The 20,115-nt window shown below is 41.0% G+C and overlaps 1 long non-coding RNA gene and 1 pseudogene across 2 annotated transcripts; both read right to left on the bottom strand.

The window, feature by feature from the left end:
- Nucleotides 1-247: 247 nt before the first annotated feature.
- LOC100387110 (G antigen 10-like) lies at nt 248-5,219 on the bottom strand (annotated as a pseudogene).
- Nucleotides 5,220-8,272: 3,053 nt separating this feature from the next.
- Nucleotides 8,273-19,665, bottom strand: LOC118150587 (uncharacterized). 2 transcript variants are annotated; one of them, XR_004738689.2, is made up of 4 exons: nt 19,577-19,665; nt 18,385-18,473; nt 17,722-17,830; nt 8,273-8,383 (listed from the first exon to the last, which is right to left on the bottom strand). It is a non-coding gene; the product is annotated as an uncharacterized LOC118150587 (long non-coding RNA). The 2 variants fall into 2 exon arrangements; XR_004738688.2 differs by having other exon boundaries at nt 8,274-8,383; nt 19,541-19,665.
- Between the last annotated feature and the right edge of the window lie 450 nt (nt 19,666-20,115).

Here is a 20,115-nt window from a genome sequence, read left to right as displayed (position 1 = left end):
GAGCTGATTATATCATCTATGTGTCTACAGTCTTATTAGAAATAGTGGCTCATAAAGACTGACAGTGGGGCAGGGAGCGTGCTTAACACAGGTATCTTACTCACACCGATGCTGAGCATCACTGATCAACATGCCACAAATGATAGAAACTAAACCGTCTCAAGCCATTTGATAACTCAGTCACACAAGGTTTTTTTGGGAAAAGATTTAAAAACCAGTTATTCACGAAGAGCAAGAGAATCCCAGACTAGGCAACATAGTGAGCTCTCATCTCTACTAGCAAATTATTTTAAAAAACAAAATTAGTCAGGGATGGTGGATTGTGCCTGTAGTTCCAGGCACTCAGAAGGCTGAGGTGGGAGGATTGCTTGAGCCTGGGAGGCAGAGGTTGAAGTCAACTGAAATCACAACACTACACTCCAGCCTGGGTGACAGAGTCACACTCTGTCTCAAAAAAAACAAACAAAAAATGGCCAGAGATTTCAGAATTTGATGGAATCTCAGAATAGGCATTCAGGTCTCCACAAAGAAAAACAAACATGAAGCAGAGGCCCACTCACTTTCTTAGTATCAATGAAATCTCAGTTAGATGTTTTAAGATGACTCGGGCCAGAGTTTGATGATTGATGATAAAAAAAATCGTGCAAAACTGACAATCTACGTATCCTATGCATTCTATCCAACAGGATCAAAGTATGAACGTACCAGAATGGAAAATGATTTTAAAATATCTGACACAACCTCACTATTTTATAAGACCAAAGACAGGTTTAGGAGTTAAGGGATTCGTTAAGCAAATGCTGTAAGAGCTGGTATTAGAAGCTACATCAGTGCTTCGGCATATTTCACACCAACTGATGGGTGTTACAAATGTGTTATGTATTTGTTAAAAGGAGATCCTTACAAAAGCATCTGAAAATTATAAATTATTGGTTTAAGGACTTATACTAAAAAGTTGTAAATCAACATAAGTTTGACTCAGCATCTTTCTATATTTGACATTCTGTAAGTCGAGTGCTAGGGCCTGAACTACATTTCAAATAAGCTTTACACAAGAACTCTATTATTAAAGAGGCAGTACTGTTACCTCTGTGTTATTAAAAATATAATACTGGGCACAGTGGCTCATGCCTAAAATCCTGGCACTTTGGGAGGCCAAGGCGGGTGGATTATCTAAGGTCAGGAGTTCGAAACCAGCCTGTCCAACGTGACAAAACCCCATCTCTATTAAAAGTACAAAAATTAGGATGGTGGCTCATGCCTATAATCACAGCTACTCAGGAGGCTGAGGCAGATGAATCATTTGAACCTGGGAGGCAGAAGTTCCAGTGAGCCGAGATTGCATCACTGCACTCCAGCCTGGGTGACAGAGCAAGACTCCATCTCAGGAAAAAAAAAAAATATATATATATATATATATATACACTTATATATGATACTGTGGAAACAAACACCCTACAATTTGCATGCCCAATGGATTATCTACCTTCTTCTGGTGATTTCACCTGCTCTGGATTTGGCAGGCACATCTCCCATATATCAGGATCATCTCCACACTCACATGCAGTCTTTGGGTGAACCTGTTCTTGGCTATCAGCTTCAGGCTCTGGCCCTTAAATATAAAATATATATCTTATTTTTAAATATTATATACATTTTAAACATATATAGTTATATTTATATATATAAATTTAGACAGTAAAACATGAAGGTAAAGAAATAGTATTCATGCTCTTGGTGTTATTAAATAAAACCTTTAGCTAGTGTAATTACTAAATGTATTGATAAGAATCCGAAGAACATTATTTCAGGAGACTGTTGGCAAAAAACAGGAAAACAGAGTTTTCTAAATATTACCCTCTTCCAGCCCAAATACTGCCCTCAAACAACTTTGTTGCCTCCTTTGCATTTCTCTGTTATTGGACTTCTGAGTGTCCTTATCATATTAAACGACTCAAGGCTGAAATCCTGTCTGTCATAGCACTTAGACTCCTATACAGCATCAGTAGCCACCAATAAATGATGAGTGAAAAACGGTCTTAAAAAAATACATGAAAAGGCCCAAATTGGTGAACATTCTGCAAAACAACTGGTCCTCTTCAAAAATGTCCATATCATGAATGACAAAGAAAAATTAAGGAGCTATTCCAGATTAAAATAAACTAAAAATACATGACAAATACATGCAAGACATGATCCTGAACTGGGCTCTGGGTTAGAAACAAAAAATTCTGTAAAGGAAACTATCTGGGCCAGGTTCGGTGGCTCATGTCTGTAATCCCACCATTTTGGGATGCCAAGGTGGGCAGATCAGATGAGGTCAGAAGTTCAAGACCACCCTGGCTGACATGGTGAAACCCATATATATTAAAAATACAAAAAAAGGAGAAACATTAGACAGGCACAGTGGCTGGCAACTGTAGTCCCACCTACTCAGGAGGCCGAGGCATTAGAATTCCTTGAACCTGGGATGTGTAGGTTGCAGTGAGCCTAGATTGCATTACTGTACTCTAGCCTAAGCAACAGAGTGAGACTCTGTATTTCAAAAAAAAAGAAAAAAGGAATTTTCTGGATACCTAAAAAAATTTGAGTATACACTGTGTGTGAAATGACTGCATTTTCACATTGTTAAAACTTCCTGATTTTGATCTTTGTGCAGTGATGATCCAAGGAATGACTTGTTCTTTCTTCTGACGACATACATACACTTAAGTACACAGGGTAAAGGGCCATAATACTTGAAACTTTATCTAAGCATTTCACCATTAATAACAGTAAACATAATATCTGTTAAGTGAGTGTGTGAGTGTGTGGGCAGCAGGGTAAGTCAGGGAGGGAAAAGATATCAAACCAATGGAGCAAAAGCTATTAACAATTGGTGAATCTAGGTGACAATATATGACTTCATTGTACTATTCCTGGAAATTTTCTATAAATTTTATGTCTTGAAAATATATAAAGTCAAAATTTAGAAAAATATAGGACATATACTCAAAAGTTGTAAGTCTACACTGAATTTAGAAAGACAGGAGTTTTTTTCAATTATGGTAAAAAATACACTTAACATAAAATTTACCATCTTAACTATTTTTAACTGTTACAGTTCAGTAAAGAGTTATGTTTGCAACATTACCAGCAAATAGAAAGGAACTTTGCATGTTTGTTTTCCTATCTCATGAAACCTTTATGTATTTCTTTCTTTCTCTCTTTCTTTATTTGTTAGCAATGAGGTCTCACTATGTTTCCCAGGCTGGGCTTGAACTCCTGGACTCAAGCAATCCTCTCACCTCAGGCTCCCAACTAGCTGGGACTATGAGTACATGGCATTCAGCCCCGGTTGAGACCTTTCTCTTAAATGACATTCTAAACATAAACCACAGGACATGTGTAATGCTTACAATCAGCAATAAGAGCAGTGGGCATCAGCTAAGAAATCTGACGTCTACAATATGGATAGAATTTCAGTTACTATTACAATATAAATTTCTAAGGATTCATTAGCTGAATGAGTACTATGGAAAATCTTACAGTCATGATATCCATTACCTATTGGGTTCAACAGAAACTTAACTTTCTTCAAATAAAGTTACATTTAGGTTCAAAGGTCCTAAATGTGACATTCCATAAATGAACCTCATGTAGAACAAAGCACCAAAAATAAGATGGTTTGTGAATCACAGCAAATATACTGTCCTACACTGAGAATAAGGGAGTGGGTGGACAGCAACTAATGGACCATGTTGTCAGTCATATTCCAGAAACCTTTAACAGTAAATCCCTAGAATAATCCATGACCTAAGTTATATAAATGATTTGTTTCAAACTATTTTATCTAGGAGAAATTGTTTCTATCTCATGTTAATTTCAGAGTAATTCCTTTCTTTGGTTTTTCTAAACATAAAAGGATTTAATCACCTCATAAAAGGCACTTAAAAATCACACTAAACCAGCTACCTGTATGGTAGTATCCTGATTTATCCAGATCAAACTTACCATATAAGAGTATCAATCAAGAGAGCCACAGTAGCTCAGGCCAGTGGTCCTGGTGCTTGAGGAGGTAAGGCTATGCATTCGAGGCAAGACTGGGCAACATAAGAACCTGTCATCCATTTAAAATACACACACACACACACATACACACATAACGGTGGCCAACATTCTGTTTCTGGACTTGCTCCTACTCCTCTGAACTTGGTCTATTCTTGGGCCAGTACAGTAAAGCATTTGAGTTTTAAGCATTTTCAGCAAAATCATTTACTTTTTTTTAAAGCAACATAGATAGTAGGAAGACACAAACTTTGAAACAAAATATAAATTCTGTATTCACCAAGTCCCTGAGCCTCCATTCTCTCATTCATAAAGTGGACACATTTCATCATAGTGAGGGGTTTCCCTAAGCTAAACTGCAAACTATATACCCTCCTCACTTTTCCAGTCAATTTTAGGCATTGTTTCCATTGTTTTCTTTCCTCCTGTTCCTATTATATGATAATGCATGAGACGCATGCACACATACAACAACAGGTATTCGTCTTCCCTTTCCCTTCACCTTGACCTGCAGATGCTCCCTTATCTTCTCCCTCCTGAGCAGGTACAGGAACCTGACTTTCAGTTGCTGGTTCCCCTTCTTCAGGTTTTGGTGGTTTCACTTCTTCATCACTGAGCTGCTCGGGCCAGGGAGTGTGTGTGTGTGTGTGTGTGCAAATTTAAAAAAAGTTTTGTTATTAATACATGATTATATATATGCACATAGAATACATAGATATTTCTGATCATAACTAAGCCTAAAGACGTTTCACCAACTCTATTCTGTATGCTTAATGAGGTTACTCTACCACAGGAAAGTTACTCTGAATAAAGTAACCACAAGGACTCCAGAAGCTATTATACTCTGTGTTAGAATAGATGTGTACAATCTGTCATTAACAAGCAAAGCATGAGAAAGAAGTAATGTGCGAAACCTGAAGAACACAAGAGAAAAACAAAATCCTCCTGAATCAATGTTTCCTTCATGAGACACCATAATCATTTTTATCAGCATGAAGACCTTACCACTGTCTTTGTACTGATGCAAAAATACTATCACAAAAAATAACATCTGCTAATAGAAAACATCAGATTAACAATAAAGCGCTCACCAGCATAGGCCCACTCACCTCAGGTGGTTTGACATAGTGTCTTAGTCTAGGCCAATAGGTTAATCTTCCTCACCAACTCATATTTCATACAGAAACACTGAAAACAGAAAATGGTGACTGGGAACATGCACTTGAGAGGACAGCTATATTCGATCACTTCCATAGCTAAATGTTAACTTGTCGTTTTAATTTGGAAAACATACCCAAAATAAGTCCCAGAGCTAAGCATACATGTGTACCTTTTCTGAGTGCATGCAAAGCCACTTATGCAAGGCAAGTTGGCAGAGCAATCTTCTAAAGACATGTGGCGAAAGGTAGAGGACATTTTTTTCTAAATTTCTTTTGGACACAAGGTCTCATTCTGTTGCTCAGGCTGGAGTGCAGCCGCATGCTCACTGCAGCCTCGACCTCCCGCTCAAGGCCTCCTCCTGTCTTAGTGTCCTGAGTAACTGGGACTGAGTAACTGAGTAACTGGACTACAGGTACATGCCACTGGGCCTCGCTGACAGAGGACATTTCTCATGAGGTTCAGTTTCACAAGTTGACTTCACATGAATACACTAATCATAATTCCTGTGATCGCTGCTTTTGGCACACTCCCACTTACTAGAGCCATTCACCCCAACAAATCAAGTGTGTTTGGACCACAGAGCCTCGCCCAGTCCTTCCCATTGTTTCCTTACCCTGCATAGCATAGGCGAGACCTAGCAATGCTTCTCACCGGGATACTACTCACCCCATACCTCTGGGGGGTGCTAACCAGCCTGCAGCTTTCCCAGTTTCCAGGCCCCTTCTTTACTGCCCGCCTTGCCCACGATCAGGGGCCCCATTCAGGACTCAGGAAGGTGCCCTGTGTCGGGGGTTCCCAGCACCTCGGGACTTCCATCCCTCCAATAACACCCCCCAGAACTTGCCCTATCTTCACCTGAGCCCCTGACCGCCTCCCCTCCATGGCCCACCTTCCTCCCTGTCCCGGGCCCTTCAGAACCACAAAGCCTGTGAGTTAAAGTAGAGCGACCTCAGGGCCCCATGCTTGGAAGTCAGGAGGCACTTCTTCAGAGGCCATGAGTCCCTTTTCCCTCAGAGGTCACAGACCAGGCACTGAAACCCGTGGACTCGCCCAAAGCCCAATGCCTCTTCCTCACCCTCACTCAAACTTCAGCCCCCGGGAGGACTGGCCTGTGGACCTACCAGATGAGTCTAAGTAGAGAAAAAAGAGTCCAGACGGCAGGAACGTGACCACACACCCTCACAGCTCCCTGGTATTCTTCACGTAGGCAAAGGGGCTGACCTGAAGATGACCAGTGAACATGCGCACTGAGGCAACAAGGAGCATGTGCAGCTATGGGTGGGATGGAAAGGGCTGCTGCTACCAGCGTCACACTCCAAACCCCCTATTCCCATCCCCACAGAGGATAATGGAATCCCACCTCCCGCTGCCGTTTCCTATGCCTCTGGGGCTCATATACCTTAAATAGTGCCCCCCTCAAAACTCGCTCCATCTTCAACTGAGCTCCCCTCCCCTCCAGGGCCCTCTCTTGCCCTGGCCCCACCATGAAGACAAGGACCATGGTGACTGCCTGGGAAGACAGGTAGACGACCTGCTAAAACAGAAATAGCAACCTACCCCAAAAAGAAATTGTTCAACATGAACAAGTCAGAGAGAGAGACAAAGAAGAACAAATACGACTTCAAGGACCTGTAAGAAAATACTAAAACATTATTTGTAGTATCAGAATTGCAGAAAGAGAAGTGACAGTATTAGGGAAACAGGAGCCTAGGACAGCTAAAGTGACACCATTTGAAAATGAACTCCATCTTGAAAATAGCAAGATGCATCCCTTATCAGTCACAACCCATGGCCCTAACATGTTTGTAGTTGAGAAAACAGACTAAAGTTACCTGGAAGGACATGCTCCCACAGCAGTGGAAAGTGCAGGGGTCCCAACACTCGTAGCAATATATGCTTTCAAAATAATTATGCTGTCATATACTTACACACTGGAGTGTCAAGGATAGTTTTCTTTTAATCAATTGAATGATACATTTCATCACGCTGTTAGCCCACATGCACAAAGGTTAGTCTAAGACCCCGATGTAAGAAAAACCTGGCCAGGTCAAGGCTCATGCCGGAAATCCTAGTATTTTAGGAGGCTGAGCTGGGCAGATCGCCTGAGCTCAAGAGTTCAAGACCAGCCTAAGCAACATAAAAAAGTCTCATCACTACAAAGAAAAATATAAAAATTAACTGGGCTTGTTGGGATGTACCTATAGTCACAGCTACTCAGGAGGCTGAGGTGGGAGGATCACTTAAGTCTAGGAGGTCAAGGCTGCAGTGAGCTGTGATACCACCACTGCACTCCAGCCTGTGTGACAGAGTGAGACCCTGTCTCAATTTTTAAATATACAATATAAAAAAGTACAAATGTATCAATCAAATTCATTACATTAACAAATTAATGGGAAAAATGCTGTGGTAATCAATATAGATGCACTGTTTGATGAAACTCAACATATATTCAAAATGAATCAGCAAAGTAAAACAATGGAATGACTTACTCTGATAGAGTCCATCTACCAAAAAAGTACAGTAAATACTATGGTGAAACGCTGAAATGTTTCCATTTCTCATCAGGGTTAAGACAAAGATGTCCACTATCACCATGGTACCAGGTGGGTCTGCCCAATGCCATAAAATCAGAAAAGGAAATGAAAAGTGTTCAAAATGGCAGCAACGTGCCTGGTGCAGTGGCACATGCCTGTAATCCAAGCACTTTAGGAGGCTGAGTCGGGTGGATCACTTGCACTCAATAGTTCAAAAAGAGCCTGGGAAATATAACAAAACCAGGTCTCCACAAAAAGTACAAAAGGAAATAGAAAAAAAATGGCAGAAACAAAATTGTTCTTATTCAAAGATTATATCATTCTGTATGTTGAATACTGAAAACAATCTCAAAGTAAACTTTAAGAATTCATAAGCATATTTAACAAGGTTGCTGGATACAAAATCAATATTTAAGAATTATCTCTCTACATACCAGTTCAAACAGGATATAAAATGTCAAAGAATGATACATATTTCACAGCATCAAATACCTAGAAATAAAGTCACAAAAGATGCATAAGACTTCTTTGCAGAAGGCTATAAAGCTTTATTGAGAGAACTTAAATGAACAAATTTCCAACATAGGAACAGCCTGCATCATTTCAGTGTATCTTCTTTTAACACTGTGGTTGCCCTTCACCTGAAACAGAAACATAACAGTTGTGAATGTGACTTAATAACAGATTATTTAGATGACCCTAAAGGCATACAAAGGACACTACAGCTTGGGTTTTATAAAATGGACTAAAAACAGAACTCTAAGGGTGATTCTGCATCTTACATCCAATTACAACTCTGTATAGACTAAGCATAGACATGTGGAATTTAAAGGTTAATTTCTTCCTAAACATCAAGTGCTTCCTTTAAATTCAGAAGCACTTATAATTAACAGTCAGCAATCTGGAAAACACATATGTAAAACATACTTTGGTTGATTACTCAGGAAGTACTAACGTCATGGTCTTTGAAGATCAAATCTTATCAACTCATGTCTCAAAAGGTGAATCTTACATGTAATATATGATATGATTAGAGATGATTATATCCTACACGTATATACAGGTCTTATTAGAAATAGTGGCTCACGAAAACTGACAGTGCAGCAGGGAGCATGCTTCGCACAGGCATCTTACTCACACCGATCCTGAGCATCAATGACCTACATCCCACAGAAAATAGAAACTAAATAGTCTCTTGCCATTTCATAATTCAGTTACTCAAGGTTTCTGTGGGGAAAGATTTAAAAATCAATTATTCATTAAGAGTCAGAGAATCCCAGCCTGGGCAACATAGTGACACCTCATCTCTACAAAAATTTTTTCTCAAAAAAAGAAAACAAAATTAGTCAGGTATGGTGGCTTATGCTTCTAGTTCCAGCCACTCAAGAGGCTGAGGTGGGAGTATTACTTGAGCCTGAAAGGCAGAGATTACAGTGAGCTGAAATTGCACCACTACACTCCAGCATGGGTTACAGAGTAATATTGTGTCTCAAAAACAAACAAACAAAAAATCAAGAGAATTCAGAATTAGAATCTAAGAGTAGGCATTCATTTCTCAACACAGACAAAGAAACATGAAGCCCACTAACTTTCTTAATAGCAATGAAATCTCAATTCACATGTTTTAAGATGAGTCAGATCAGGGTTTGATGATTTAGGATAAACAAGTCATGCACAGCAGATGATCTCTGTATCTTCTACCCAACAGGATCAGAGTATGAAAAAACCAGAATGGAAAATATCAAAATACCTTACTTAAACTCATTATTTTTAAGACCAAAGATAGCTTTAGAACTTAAAGGATTCACTCAGAGTCTCACTAATGTTCTAAGAGCTGGTATTAGAACCTATATCAGTGCTTCAGCATATTTCAAAGAAACTGATGTGTGTTACAAATGTGTTATGTATTTGCCAAAAGCAGACCTTTACAAAAGCATCTGAAAATTATAAGCTATTGATTTAAGGACTTATTCTCAAAAGCTGTACCTTAATAGGGCTTTGACTCAGTTTGTTTCTATATGACAGTCTATAAGTTGGTTGCTGGGTCCTGAACTACATTTCAAATAAACTTTATGAAAGAACTGTATTACTGGCCAGACATGGTGGCTTATTACAGGAGTAATACTTGGACTCTGAAAGCCCGAGGTGGATGGAATACCTGATGTCAGAAGTTCAACATCTGCCTGAAAAATATGCTGAAACCCCTGTCTCTACCTAAAATACAAAAATTAGCAAGGCATGGTGGCGTGTGCCTGCAGTCCCAGCTACTCCAGAGGCTGAGACAGAAGAATTGCTTGAGCCTGTGAGGCGTGACTGCAGTAACCTTCAAGATCAGGCAACTGTACTCCAAGCTGGGTGACAGAATGAGACTCTGTCACAAAAAGAAAGAGAGAGAAAGAGAGAGAGAGAGAGAGAGCGCGCACGCTATTATTAAAGAGACAGTATTGGGGGAAGATCCAAGAGGGCCAATTAGGAGCAGCTCAGGATTGCAGCTCCCAGTGAAAGCACAGAGGGTGAGTGGACACCACATTTCCAGACAAATTTTTATTCCCCACAGACCAGGAGATCCTAGGTAGAGGAGCCCCACTGGTCACCAGCACAGCTGTATTGCTGGTGCGGTTCTTTTGCTGGTGCCTCAGCATGGCGGTTCTCCGTACAAAATACACTGGTTTGGTTGCCCTTTTAAGCTGGCAATTGGAGCTCCGAGAAGGCAGAGTCACCCATTCATCACATTAAAAAGGGGACTCAAACAGGGAGCCAGGCCAGGAGATTCCCAGGCAAAAAAGTGCCACGAATCTCAGCGTCACTGTTTCAGGCGGTACAGTGGGTCGCCACACAGGAAATCACACAGATGCCGGCGCCTTTTCAACAGGTGACTGGAACACCTGGGAGAGTCGACTGTTCAAATAAAAAAAGGCTCTGAGGCCGGGAGCCAGGTGATCAGGCTCCACTGGTCCTACCCCCCCTCCCCCACAAAAAAAAACAGCAATTGGAAATGCTCTGGGTTGAGAGTTTCATAGCAAGCACAGCTGAACCCGGGACGGTCTAGCTCTGTGGGGGAGGGGTGTTCACCATTACCAAAATACTCCACCATTACAGAAGTAGTCCACCATTGCTGAGGCAGCCCACCACTGCTGAGGCAACCCACCATTACAGAGGTGGGCCACCATTGCCAAGGCAGTTCTAACAACACCCATATAAACAGGACTGCAGGGAAGTCCACATGGCAGCAGGGCGGAGCCCACATCAGCTCAGTAAAGCCTCTGCAGGCAGACAGTGACTAGGCTGCCTCCTTGCTGGGCAGGGCAGCCCTGAAAAAAAGGCTGCAGCACAACAGAAACTCATAAATAAAGCCCTAACTCCCTGGGACAGAACACCTGGGAAGAAAAAGGGGTTTCTGAGTTCTGCTGCAGCTGACGTAAACCCACCTGCCCAGCAGCTCTGAATGAACAACAGAGCTCACAGCTCAGCACTTGAGCTCCTATAAAGAACAGACTGTCTCCTCAAGCAGCTCCCTGACCCCCGTATATCCAAAGAGTCACCTCATAAAGGAGAGATCAGACTGACATTTGGTGGGTATCCTCCTGGGACAAAGAGAGCAGAAGAAGAAACTGGTAGCAACCCTTACTGTTCTGCAGCTGCTGCAGGTGATCCCCAGGCAAGCAGGGCCTAGAGTGGACCTCAGCAGTCCTGTGGCAGAGGGGCCAGACTGTTAGAAGGAAAACTAAGAAACAGAAATAACTTCATCATCAACAAACTGGACGTCCACTCAGAGACCCAATCTGAAAAGTCAGCAACTACAAAGATGACAAGTGGATAAATCCACAAAGATGGGAAGAAACCAGCGCAAAAAGGATGAAAACACCCAAAACCAGAACACCTCTCCTCCTGCAAGGGATCACAACTCCTCACCAGCAAGAGAACAAGGCTGGATGGAGAATGAGTGTGATGAAATGACAGAATCAGGCTTCAGAAGGTGGGTAATGAGAAACTTCTGTGAGCTAAAAGAACATGTTCTAACCCAATACAAAGAAACTAAGAACCTTGAAAAAAGATTTGACGAAATGCTAACGAGAATGGACACTTAGAGAGGAATATAAGTCAATTGATGGAGCTGAAAAACACAAAACGAGAACTTCGTGAAGCATGCACAAGTTTCAACAGTCAAATTGACCAAGCAGAAGAAAGGATATCAGAGGTCGAAGATCAACTCAATGAAATAAAACGAGAAACCAAGATTACAGAAAAAAGGGTAAAAAGGAATGAACAAAGTCTCCAAGAAATATGGGACTATGTGAAAAGACCTAATGAACGTTTGATAGGTGTACCTGAATGTGATGAAGAGAGTGAATCCAAGGTGGAAAATACTCTTCAGGATATTATTCAGAAAAACCCCCAACCTAGCAAGGCAGGCCAATATTAAAGTCCAGGAAATACAGAGAACACCACAAAGATATTCCTCAAGAAGGGCAACCCCAAGGCACATAATCATCAGATTCACCAGGGTTGAAATGAAGGAGAAAATGATAAGGGCAGCCAGAGAGAAAGGTCAGGTTACACACAAAGGGAAGCCCATCAGACTCACAGCAGATCTCTCAGCAGAAACCCTACAAGCCAGAAGAGAGTGGGGGCCAATATTCAACATCCTTAAAGAAAAGAACTTTCAACCCAGAATTTCTTATCCAGCCAAACTAAGCTTCATAAGTGAAGGAAAAATAAAATCCTTTGAGAACAAGCAAGTACTCAGAGATTTCGTCACCACCAGGCCTGCTTTACAAGAGCTCCTGAAAGAGGCACTACACATAGAAAGGAACAACCAGTACCAGCCACTCCAAAAACATACCAAATGGAAAAGAGCATAAACAAAATGAAGACTCTGCATCAACTAATGGGCAAAACAGCCAGCTAGCATCAAAATGGCAGGATCAAATTCACACGTAACAATATTAACCCTAAATGTAAATGGACTAAATGCCCCAATCAACACAGACTGGCAAATTGAGTAAAAAGCCAAAACCCATTGGTGTGCTGTATCCAGGAAACCCATCTCACATGCAGGGATACACAAAGTCTCAAAATAAAGGGATGAAGATTTACCAAGCAAATGGAGAGCAAAAAACAAGCAGGAGTTGCAATTCTCATCTCTGATAAAATAGACTTTAAAGCAACAAAGATCAAAAGAGACAAAGAAGGACATTACATAATAGTAAAATGATCTATGCAACAAGAAGAGTTAACGATCCTAAATATATACACACCCAATACAGGAGCACTCAGTTACATGAGGCAAGTTCTTAATGACTTACAAAGAGACGTAGACTCCCACACAATAATAGTGGGGGACTTTAACACCCCATTGTCAATATTAGACAGATCAACCAGACAGAAAATTAACAAGGATATCCAGGACTTGAACTCAGACCTGGAACAAGCAAACTTAATAGACATTTACAGAACTCTCTACCCCAAATCCACAGAATATACATTCTTCAAAGCACCACATCACACCTACTCGAAAATTGACCACATAATACGAAGTAAATCACTCCTCACCAAATGTAAAACAATGGAAATCATAACATACAGTCTCTCAGATCACAGTGCAATCAAGTTAGAACTCAGAATTCAGAAACTAACTCCGAACCGCACAGCTTCATGGAAACTAAACAACTGGCTCTTGAATGTTGACTGGATAAACAATGAAATGAAGGCAGAAATAAAGAAGTTCTTCAAAACCAACGGGAACGATGACACAACATACCAGAATCTCTGCGACACATTTAAGCAGTCTCTAGAGGAAAATATATAGCAACAAGGGCCTACATGAGAAGCAAGGAGAGATTTAAAATTGACACCCTATCGTCAAAATTGAAAGAGCTAGAGGAGCAAGATCAAAAAAACTTAAAACCTAGCAGAAGACAAGAAATAACTAAGATCAGAGCAGAACTGAAGGAGACAGAGACACAAAAACCCTTCAAAAAATCAATAAATCCAGGAGCTGGTTTTTCAAAAAGATCAACAAAATAGACAGACCACTAGCCAGATTAATAAAAAAGAAAAGAGAGAGTAACCAAATAGATGCAATAAAAAATGATAAAGGGGATTTCACCACAGATTCCACAGAAATTGAAACCATCATCAGAGATTATTACAAACAACTCTATGCACATTAACTAGGAAACCTGGAAGAAATGAATAAATTCCTGGACACTTGCCTTCCCCCAAGCCTAAAGAAGTCAGAACCCTGAATAGACCAATAACGAAGTCTGAAGTTGAGGTAGCAATTAAGAGCCTACCACACAAAAAAAGCCCAGGTCCAGATGGGTTCACAGCCGAATTCTACCACACATACAAAGAGGAGCTGGTACCATTCCTTCTGAAACTATTACAAATAATCCAAAAAGAGGGAATCCTTCCCAAATCATTTTATGAGACCAACATCATCCTGATACCAAAACCCGGCAGAGATTCAACAAGAAAAGAAAACTTCAGGCCAATATCCATGATGAACAGAGATGCAAAAATCTTCAATAAAATACTGGCAAGCCAACTGCAACAGCACATCAAAAAGCTTATGCACCATGATCAAGTAGGATTCATACCGGGGGGATGCAAGGCTGATTCAACATATGTAAGTCTACAAACGTAATTCGCCACATAAACAAAACCAAAGACAAAAACCACATGATTATCTCAATTGATGCAGAGAAGGCTTTTGACAAAATTCAACAGCCCTTTATGCTAAAAACCCTCAATAAACTCGGTATTCATGGAACGTATCTCAAAATAATAAAAGCTATTTATGACAAACCAACAGCCAATATCATACTGAATGGGCAAAAACTGGAAGCATTCCCTTTGAAATCTGGCACTAGACAAGGATGCCCTCTCTCACCACTCCTATTCAATATAGTACTGGAAGTTCTAGCCAGAGCAATCAGGCAAGAAAAAGAAATAAAGGGCATTCAAATAGGAAAGGAGGAAGGCAAATTGTCTCTATTTGCAGATAACATGATTGTATATCTAGAGGACCCCATTGTTTCAGCCCAAAATCTCCTGAAACTGATAAGAAACTTCAGCAAAGTCTCAGGATACACAATCAATGTGCAAAAACCACAAGCATTCCTATACACCAGTAACAGACTTAAAGAGAGCCAAATCAAGAATGAACTGCCATTCACAATTGCTACAAAGAGAATAAAATACCTAGGAATACAACTAACAAGGAACATGAAGGACCTCTTCAAGGAGAGCTACAAACCACTGCTCAACGAAATAAGAGAGAACACAAACAGATGGAGAAACATTCCATGTTCATGGTTAGGAAGAATCAATATTGTGAAAATGGCCATACTGCCCAAAATAATTTACATATTCAATGCTATCCCCATCAAGCCACCAATGACCTTCTTCACAGAACTGGAAAAATCACCTTAAACTTCATATGTAACCAAAAGAGAGCCCACATAGCCAAGTCAATTCTAAGCGAAAAAAAAAAGCAGGAGGCATCACACTACCAGACTTCAAACTATACTACAAGGCTACAGTAATCAAAACAGCATGGTACTGGTACCAAAACAGAGATAGAGACCAATGGAACAGAACAGAGGCCTCGGAGGCAACACAACATATCCACAACCATCCGATCTTTGACAAACCTGACAAAAACAAGCAATGGGGAAAGGATTCCCTGTTTAATAAATGGTGTTGGGAAAACTGGCTAGCCATGTGCAGAAAGCAGAAATTGGACCCCTTCCTGACACCTTACACTAAAATTAACTCCAGATGGATTAAAGACTTAAACATAAGACCTAACACCACAGAAACCCTAGAAGAAAATCTAGGGAAAAATTCAGGACATAGGAATAGGCAAGGACTTCATGACCAAAACACCAAAAGCATTGGCAACAAAAACCAAAATAGACATATAGGACCTAATCAAATTCCACAGCATCTGCACTGCAAAAGAAACAGTCATTAGAGTGAATCAGCAACCAACAGAATGGGAAAAAAATTTTGCGGTTAACCCATCTAAGAAAGGGCTGATATCCAGAATTTACAAATAACTCAAACAGATTTACAAGAAAACAACAAACAAGCCCATTCAAAAGTGGGCAAAGGATATGAACAGCCACTTTACAAAAGAAGCCATACATGAGGCCGAGAAACATATGAAAAAATGCTCATCATCACTGGTCATTAGAGAAATGCAAATCAAAACTACATTAAGATATCATCCCATGCCAGTTAGAATGGCAATCATTAAAAATCTGGAGACAACAGATGCTGAAGAGGATGTGGAGAAATAGGAACATTTTTACACTGTTGGTGCAAGTGTAAATTAGTTCAACCATTGTGGAAGACAGTGTGGCGATTCCTCAAGGACCTAGAAATAGAAATTCCATTTGACCCAGAGATCCCATTACTGGGTATATATCCAAAGGATTATGAATCGTTCTACTATAAGGACACATGCACACGAATGTTCATTGCAGCACTGTTTACAGTAGCAAAGACCTGGAACCAACCCAAATGCCCATCGATGATAGACTGGACAGGGAAAATGTGGCACATATACACCATGGAATATTATGCAGCCATCAAAAACGATGAGTTTGTGTCCTTTGTAGGGACATGGATGAACCTGGAGAACATCATTCTCAGCAAACTGACACAAGAACAGAAAATCAAACACCGCATGTTCTCACTCATAGGTGGGTGTTGAACAATGAGAACACATGGACACAGGGAGGGGGGAGCACTACACACTGGGATCTGTTCAGCAGTAATAGGGGAGGGACAGCGGGTGGTGGGGAGTTGGGTAGAGATATCATGGGGAGAAATGCCAGATATAGGTGAAGGGGAGGAAGGTAGCAAATCACACTGCCACGTGTGTACCTATGCAACAATCTTGCATGTTCTTCACATGTACCCCAAAACCTAAAATGCAATTAAAAAAAAATCTGAGGTCCACAACACAGAAACAATTTCAATTACAATTGACTGTAAACGTCTAAAGGAAATTGATTTGAGGACTATGGAAAATCTCACAGTCAGGACACCCATTCCCTACTGGGGTAAACAGAAACTCAACTTTGTTCTAATGAAGTTATATGCAGGTCCAAAGGTCCTAAATGTAACATTTCATAAATGAACCCCACATTAAAAAAAAACATTATTTGTCAATCACAGAAAACATATTGTCCAAAACTGAGAATAAGGGAGCAATTAGCAGGCATTGTCAGTCATATTCTAGAAATCTTTAACAGTGAATTACTAGAGTAATCCATGACCTGAGTTACATAAATGTTTTGCTTCAAAATATTTTATCTAGCAGAAATTATTTCTATCTTATGTTAATCTCAGGATAATTATTTCTTAGTTTTTCTAACCATAAATGGATTTAATCACCTCTTAAAAGCCACTTATAAAATCATAGTAAACCAACTTCCTGTATGGTAATATCCTGCTTTATCCAGTTTTTACCAAACATACCATATAAAAATATAAATCAAAGGAAAGAGTGGCCAACATTCAGCAATATGGTTTTTGGAGTTGCTCCTGCTCCTATGAATTTGGTCTATTTTGGAGCCAGTACTAAGCTACCTTACAGTAAAACATTTCAGTTCTAAGCATTTTAAGCAAAATCATTTACTACTTTTATGGCAACATAGACGGTAGGAAGACACAGACTTCAGAAAATATATACAAATTCTGTATTCATCAGTCAAGTGTTCTTGGATAAAACAAATTCCCCAAGCATTTATTCTGTCATTTATAAAGTGGAGAAATTTTATCATAGTGAGGGATTTCCCTAATCTAAGCTGCAAACTATACCCTCCTCACTTTTCCAGTCAATTTCCAGGCATTGTTTACATTGTTCTCTTCCATCCTGTTCCTGGTATGTAACAATGCAACACACACACACACACACACACACACACGCCCCAACAGGCATTCTTCTTTCCTTTCCCTTCACCTTGAGCTGTCAATGTTCCTTCATCCTTTCTCTTTTGAGCAGGTGCAGGATCCAGACTTTGAGATGGTGGTTCCACTTCCTTAGGTGGTTCATGATTGCACTGCTCGCGCTACAAAATATGTGCATGTGTGTAAATTTAATAAAAAGTTTCATTATCAATACATGTCAATAAAATACATACATATGTGTGTATAAATATATATATATATATACACACACACACACACAGAGAGAATAGGTAAATGCTTCTTCTGATCATAACTAATCCTAAAGACATTTCTCCCACTCTATTCTATATGCTTAATAAGTTTACTCTACCCACAGAAAGGTAACTCTGAGAAAAGTTACCTGCAAGAACTTTGGAAGCTATTATACTCTATGGTAGAATAGATGTATACAATTTGAAATTAACAAGCATGAGAAGGAAGTCCTGGGCAAAAGCTGGAGAACACAAGAGAAAAAAAATCCTCCTGTATCAATGTTTTCTTCATGGGATGCCATAATCATTTTATATCAGCATCAAAGACCTTTATCAGTATATCTATAAAGGTCTATACTAAGTATATCTATACTAGCATAGTTAGTATATCTATACTAAGGCAACAACACTATCACAAAAATTAATTTCTGCTAATAGAAAACATCAAATGTTAAAGTACTTACCAGCATAGACCCAGTCACCTCAGAAAGTTGTATATATCATAGTACTCTAGGCCGATAGGTTGGTCTTTCTCGCCAACTCATATTTCACACTAAAAACAGAAAACCATGACTGGCAACATGCACTTGAGAGGATAGCTGTATTCGATCACTTCCATGGCCAAATGCTGTCATTTTACTTTTGAAAATACTTTCAAAATAAGGCCAAGACTTAAGCATAAGTGTGTACATTTCCTGAGTGCTTGCAAAGCCATATATGGTGGCCAAGGTGGCAGAGCAATCATCTTAAGGCGTGTGGCAAAAGGCAGAGGACATTATTTTAAAATGTATTTTGGATGTGGGTTCTCGCTCTGGTGCTCAGGCTGCAGTGCAGCGGCATAATCACAGCTCACTGCAACCTTAACCTTCCACTCAACTGATCCTCCCACCTCAGCGTCCCGAGGATCTGGGACCACTGGGCCCCGCTGACAGAGGGCATTTCTGATGAGGTTTAGTTTCACAAGGGGTCCCCACATGAAAACACTAGTGAATCACAATTTCTGTGACTGCTGCTTTTGGCACACCCCCACTTACAGAGCCATTCACCCCCCTCAAATCAAGTTTGCTTGGACCACACAGTCTCGCCCAGTCCTTCCCATTGTTTCTGGACCATCCATGGCAGAGGTGAGAACTTGCAATGCTTCTCACTCTGGCCCTCCTCACTCCACATGGCTAAGGGGCGCTCACCAGCATTCTCAGGTTCCAGGTCACTTCTTTGCCACCTGCCTTGCCCCCAACAGGGGCCCCCATTCTGGACTCAGGAATCTGCCCTGTGTCAAGGGTTCCAGGCACCTCAGGATATCCATCCTTCCAACATCACCACCAGCACTAGCCCCATCTTCACCCGGGCCCCTGTCCGCCTCCCTTCCATGGCCCACCTTCCTCTCTGTCCTGGCCCCTTTATGACCACAAATCCGATAGGGGCATTGCAGCCTGTGAAGAGAAGGAGGACGACCTTGTGGCCCCGCTCTTTCAGAGGTCAGGGGGCCCTTCTCCCTCCGAGGCCACGGGGCCCTTCTCCTTCAGAAACCATGAGGCCCTTCTCCCTCAGAGACCACAGGCCACGTAGCAGACCCACGGACTGCCGGAAGCCCGCTGCCTCCTCCTCAGCCTCACTCACACTTCAACTCCGGGAAGGACTGGCCTGTGGGCCTACCAGATAAGTCTCAGTAGAAGAAAAAGAGTCTGGAATGCAGGAACGTGGCCGCACACCTTCACAGCTCACTGCCGTTCTCCACGTGGACTAAACTGCTGACCGGAAGACGCCCAGTGAACATGCGCACTGAGGCGGGAGTCCAAAGAGCTTGTGTGCCTGGCAGGGGAGGGGAGGGCTGCAGTTCCCAGCCCTACACCCCAAACCCCCAATTCCCATCCCCACTTAGGATAATGGAATCTGACCGACCTCCCTCTGCTGTTTCCTATGTCTCTGGGACTCAAATACCTCAAATAGTGCTTCCCTCAAAACTGACTCCATCTTGAACTGAATCCCCCTTCCCTCCAGGGCCCTCTCTGACCCTGGACCCACCATGCAGACAAGGACCATGGTAACTGCCTGGGAAGACAGGTAGACCACCTGCTTAAACGGAAATAGCAAAAATTCTTCAATATGAACAAGTCAGAAAAAGAGACTGAAAGAAAAACGAATACAGCCTCAAGGACCTGTAAGAAAATACTAAAATATCTATCATTTGTAGC

Source organism: Callithrix jacchus, chromosome X, assembly GCF_049354715.1.
Source record: "Callithrix jacchus isolate 240 chromosome X, calJac240_pri, whole genome shotgun sequence".
Classification (NCBI taxonomy): domain Eukaryota; kingdom Metazoa; phylum Chordata; class Mammalia; order Primates; family Cebidae; genus Callithrix; species Callithrix jacchus.
Note: the sequence above shows the minus strand (reverse complement) of the source record. Positions and strands in the feature narration are given on the sequence as shown.